The sequence below is a fragment of the Lepus europaeus genome, chromosome 10 (genome assembly GCF_033115175.1).
Source record: "Lepus europaeus isolate LE1 chromosome 10, mLepTim1.pri, whole genome shotgun sequence".
Classification (NCBI taxonomy): domain Eukaryota; kingdom Metazoa; phylum Chordata; class Mammalia; order Lagomorpha; family Leporidae; genus Lepus; species Lepus europaeus.
The window spans coordinates 95481071-95487049 of NC_084836.1; the positions used below are offsets into that span (position 1 = coordinate 95481071).

General features: G+C 42.0%; 1 pseudogene; it reads left to right on the forward strand.

The window, feature by feature from the left end:
- The first annotated feature begins 310 nt into the window (after positions 1–310).
- On the forward strand, positions 311–1351 carry LOC133768141 (ataxin-3-like; annotated as a pseudogene).
- The last annotated feature ends 4628 nt before the right edge of the window (positions 1352–5979 follow it).

Sequence of the window (5979 nt, forward strand, 5' to 3'; positions counted from 1 at the left end):
GGGAGAGAAAGGCTGTGTGTAAAAGAGAAAACGGGAGCATCCAGGCCCAGCAGACACAATCCTGGGTGGATGCTTGTCACCAGGACTGGAGTCTTCAGGTACAGCTCTTGACCAAGCAGGACCTCAGGGGAGCCCAAGCCTTGTTCTTCTCCAAAAGAGACCAGGGGAAGATGACCTTAAGGTGTCCCTCACCCAAAGCAAACATCTGGGCAGCCGCTTGCCTCATTGGCAAAGTGCCTTCCAGGAACCAGGAACTTCAGAGCATTTGAAAGAGCTCCCGGCAGGAGCCATTGGCTCCAGACAAATAAACATGGAGTCCATCGTCCAAGGCTCACTTTGTGCTCAGCATTGCCTGAATAGTCTATCGCAAGGAGAGTACTTTAGTCCTGTGGAATTATCCGCAATTGCACATCAGCTCGATGAAGAGGTGAGGATGAGAATGGCAGGAGGAGTCACCAGTGAAGACTACTGAACATTGTTACAGCAATGTTCTGGAAACGTGGGTGACAGTGGGCTTTTTTTTCTCTCTCTCTACTCAAGTTATAAGCAATGCCTTGAAGGTTTGGGGTTTGGAACAAATCCTGTTCAACAGTCCAGAGTATCAGAGGCTCAGAATTGATTCCATAAATGAAAGATCATTTATATGCAATTACAAAGAACACTGGTTCACTGTTAGAAAATTAGGAAAACAGCGGTTTAACTTGAATTCTCTTGATAGGCCCAGCATTAACGTCAGATACGTACCGTGCACTTTCCTTGGCTCAATTACAGCAGGAAGGTTATTCTATATTTGTTATTAAGGGTGATCTGCCAGATCATGAAGCTGACCAACACCTGCAGATGATCAGGGTCCAACAGATGCATAGACCCAAACTTACTGGAGAAGAATCAGCACAACTAAAAGACCAGAGAGTCCATAAAACAGACCTGGAACGAGTCTTAGAAGCAAATGATGGGTCAAGAATGTTAGACGAGGAGGAGGATCTGCAGAAGGCTCTGGCACTAAGTCGCCAGGAAATTGACATGGAAGATGAAGAGGCAGAAATCCACAGGGCTATTCAGCTCAGAATGCAAGGTGGTTCCAGAAATATGTCTCAAGATATTCCACAGATGTCAAGTACAGATCTTACTTCAGAAGAGCTGTGGAAAAGAAGCCTGCTTGGAAAAGCAGCAGCAGCAGCAGCAGCAGGTAGATCTCCCAGGACAGGTTTCCCATCCCCGTGAAAAGCTGACCATGAGCTTTGGAGCCCTTGGGAATGACCTAGATGATGCTATGAATGAAGAAGACATGCTTCAGGTAGTTGTGACCATGTCTTTAGAAACTGTTCAAGGGGCTGGCGCTGTGGCGTAGTGGGTGAAGCCGCTACCTGCAGTGACAGCATCCCCTGTGGGTGCCATTTCGAGTTCCAGCTGCTCCACTTCCAATCCAGCTCTCTGCTATGGCATGGGAAAGCAGTAAAAGATGGCCCAAGTCCTTGGGCCCCTGCACCCACATGGGAAACCTAGAAGAGGCTCCTGGCTCCTGGCTTCGGATTGGCCCATTTGGGTAGTGAACCAGTGGATGGAAGATCTCTCTCTCTCTCTGCCTCTGCCTCTCTGTAACTCTGCCTTTCAAATAAATAAATAAATCTTAAAAAAAGAGAAAGAAATCATTCAAAATAATTTGAAAACAGAAGGGAAAAATAATACCTTTAAAATCTTTAGATACTCATATTTTCCAACATGATCCTGTACGGTGACAGCATAGGATCCATTTCAGTAATGCATTAAAAAGAACAGTGTTCAACAGAGGAAATGAGACTTCCAGGTGGTTTGCAAACAAAATGATGAAAAATGGGAAAATTTGTCAGTTGTAGGACTAAATAATAATCCTCCATGTACTAGCCAAAGGCATTCAGCAATTAAAGACATTTTAAATCGTTTTCTAAATGTTCCTTTTTCTCTTCTGACTGTGCAGTATCTAACGTATCTAGAATCAGGGCATTTTTCTTGGACCTTTTCGCAGACCATCTCCTTAGCTCTTGCCACAGAACTTCTCCTGTACGGTTTTTCTTTCTTTTCTCCTGTTGTAGGTAATTTGGTTCACTTTCTTTCATCTAAGAGTTGCTTTTAATTCTTATTAACCAAATTAACCTTTGCAGGGTAGTGTCTGTTGTCTGTATTGACAATAGTAATGGTTCCAGAAGGATCAACGGTTCCCCCTCCAAATACGCGTATTGTGAACTTGGATGTTTTCTCATGTTATTTTCTCCAATCACAACTTATCTGGCTTTCATTACTTCTCTATAACTCTTAAATACGCTCATCTTTGTTGAGGTTTCCTGTTTAAGCCCTCAGCGGTGCAGCCATCATTTCATGGCTCTGGTGCATTCCCAAGCTCTGACGTCAGCCTTGCTTGGGAGTTGAGAATACACGCACGTTTTTGTTTTTCTTTTTGTTTTTTAATGAGAGTATGGGCCTTCCCAGATGCTTTGGGAATGTCTTTTTTTAAAAAATTTATTTGACAGGTAGAGTCATAGACAGTGAGAGAGAGAGAGAGAGAGAGAGAAAGGTATGAATGTCTTTTCAATTATGTCAGAACTTTACAAATTCGTTGTAACCCCTTCTTCTTGCACCTTCTTGTTTCCTAAAATAGAAGCAGGTTTCCTTCTGATAGACAATTTTACATGTATCCCACCATGAATGTATGATAGACAAAATTTGGTCTTCAATTTTAGTAGCAGTTTCCTTTTTTTTTTTTTTTTCTTTTCCATGTACAATGGAGTCTTTACAGTCCATTTGTAAATGAATGTAGACTCTGCTTCACACCTGTTTGTACTAGGTGTTGCTTGCCAGAGATGGTGATCTGTAACACGAAAAAGAGTTCACTAATGAAAATATATTTAAGGGGCCGGTGCTGCGGCGCAGCAGGTTAAAGCCCTGGCCTAAAGCGCCGGTATCCCATATGGGCGCCGGTTCTAGTCCCAGCTGCTCCACTTCCGATCCAGCTCTATGCTATGGTTTGGGAAACCAGTAGAAGATGGCCCAAGTCCTTGGGCCCTGCACTCCCATGGGAGACCTGGAAGAAGCTCCTGGCTCCTGGCTTCAGATGGGCGCAGCTCCGGCCATTGTGGCCATCTGTGGAGTGAACCAGCAGATGGAAGACCTCTCTCTGTCTCTACCTCTCTCTGTAATTCTGTCTTTCAAATAAATAAATCTTAAAAAAAAAAAGAAAATATATTTAAATTTGTACTGTGATCTGAGAGTTGCATCATGTTTAAATAACTTAAGGTTTGTAGGATACACCGTACTTAATGTGTGTAAATAAAGTCCTTAGTTTCGATAAGCATTGTATGATTAAGGTGCACAGAGAGTTTCTTTCTGGGTCAGTGCTGTAGTGTGATTTTGATGAAACTTAACCACATCTCTCTGAAATTGGCGGGTTTCATTCAGTTCTCTACTCCTCATTCCTTTTGGAAGCCTTTTGGATGTTTAGTTGTTTAAAGGCTAAAATTCAAGAATTTTCAGCCAACCACTTGAAAAGTTAAAAGCATGCTGTGTGGCTCTACTGATGCGTGGCTGCACATGTTTAATCAGGGAAAGTTTGCTGGTCTATGATTTATTGCTAAATCATGCACGGAGAAAATATCTTTTATTTGTGATTAATTGTTTTTTCCTTGGCTAGAACAGATTTTTTTAGTTATTACTTTGTGCCAATTAAAATTTCTGAAATTTCTTTACATTTACAGAAAATTAAGAGTTTTATTTTAAAATGTAAAGTTTTAACAATTGAAAATGTTTCAGAGGAATTATAAAACTTTAGAATTGCAAGGAATGTTGGAGTTTTATACTACTCCCTCGGGATTTACAAAACTGAGCAGTTTAAGACTGAACATTTATGCAAGGATCCCCAGGATGTCAATCATCATTTCCATGCATATTTGGTTTTTATCTCTTCCTGTTGGAAAATTACATCAAACTTTCCAAAAACTTCAGCTGATGCTACCTAACATAAAATTAGAAAACTAAAACACATTTCAAAGTTTTTTATCTTAAGAGTTTATGAAATTCCTATGTTGTACACCCTAGTTAAAGCACTTAAGAAAATGTGGCATGGTGATGTGCCTTTGTTAGGGACTTGTTTACGCACAGCTGAGCACACATTGGATACATTTCAATGTGTTCTTTTTTTAAATATTTATTTTATTTATTTGAAAGACAGAGTTATAGAAGAGGTAGAGTCAGAGAGAGAGTGAGGTCTTCCATTCCGCTGGTTCACTCTCCAAATGACCACAATAGCCGGAGCTGAGCTGATCTTCCAGGAGCTTCTTCTGGGTTTCCCACATGGGTGCAGGGGCCCAAGGACTTGGGCCATCTTCTACTGCTTTCCCAGGCCATAGCAGAGAGTTGGATCGGAAGTGGAGCAGCTGGGACTAGAACCGGCGCCCATATGGGACGCCGGTGCTGCAGGCCGGTAGCTTGCTGTGGGATTGTTAAATGTGGCAGGAAAATCTAGAATCACTAATGAGCTGCCATCTTGTTTGGATGGTCTTAAATTTAATTGAATGTTTATATTCCATTTCTTAATTGGCCACTGTGAAAAGATGCTAATGCTTTATACCACAGTATCAAAAAGTATAAAAATTATATGAAGCTATCGGTCACACATCAGAAAATGCCATTTGCTGTAAACTATATGCAAGAGGGTCAGTAACAATGGAATTCATGATGACTGTCTCGCCTAAGAACTTTATAAAGATTTCCATTCTATTGTACCAGTTGCAAACACTTTAATGTTTAATATTTAAACTATTGGTATCATTTTTCTAACCTATAATTTGTATTACTGGGATAAAATATGCATAGTAGTATTGCGAATGTTTTAAGTAAAATTTAAACCAACTGGAAATAACACGTATATTTTCAGATGTCATGGATTTAATAAGTAGTTGTGTTTTAAAAATTCAGAGTAACTAAGCTCTGATCTAAAACTTTTAAAAAAAAAAGACTTATTTATTTATTTAAAGAGTTACACAGAAAGGAGAGGCAGAGAGAGAGAGCGAAAGAGAGAGAGAGACAGAGAGAGAGAGAGAGGTTTTCCATCCGTTGGTTCACTCCCCAATTGGCCATCACAGCCGGAGCTGCGCCTATCTGAAGCCAGGAGCTTCTTCCGGGTTTCCCACATGGGTGCAGGGACCCAAGGACTTGGGCCATCTTCTACTTATTTCCCAAATCATAGCAGAGAGCTGAGTTGGAAGTGGAGCAGCTGGGTCTCGAACCGGCGCCCATATGGGTTGCTGGCGCATCAGGTCAGGGCATCAACCTGCTGCACCACAGCGCCAGCCCCTAAAACTTTCAAAAATACTTTTTTACAGTAGTTAACATACAAATGTTTCAGTAAATTGTTTGAAAAGGTTGCTGCAGGTAAACGCTATAATTAAATTTTAAGATCCTGGCCAAATAATTTACAGTTCATAGGATACTTTACATAAGTGGATGCTTTGTTTTTTCTTCAAACTTGATTTTTCTTAATTAAGGCTTTAGTGATGATGCCAAAGTTAATGAGGAAAAAAGCTCGAAACTTGTCGAGTCTTTTTTTTTTTTTTTTTTTTTTTTGACAGGCAGAGTGGACAGTGAGAGAGAGAGAGAGACAGAGAGAAAGGTCTTCCTTTTTGCCGTTGGTTCACCCTCTAATGGCCGCCACGGTAGCGCGCTGCGGCCGGCGCACCGTGCTGTTCCGATGGCAGGAGCCAGGTGCTTATCCTGGTCTCCCATGGGGTGCAGAGCCCAAACACTTGGGCCATCCTCCACTGCACTCCCTGGCCACAGCAGAGAGCTGGCCTGGAAGAGGGGCAACCGGGACAGGATCGGTGCCCCAACCGGGACTAGAACCCGGTGTGCCGGCGCCGCAAGGCGGAGGATTAGCCTGTTGAGCCACGGCGCCGGCCTGTCGAGTCTTATTATAGGGCAAACTACCAGCAGTCTTATTGTTCCTTTTTT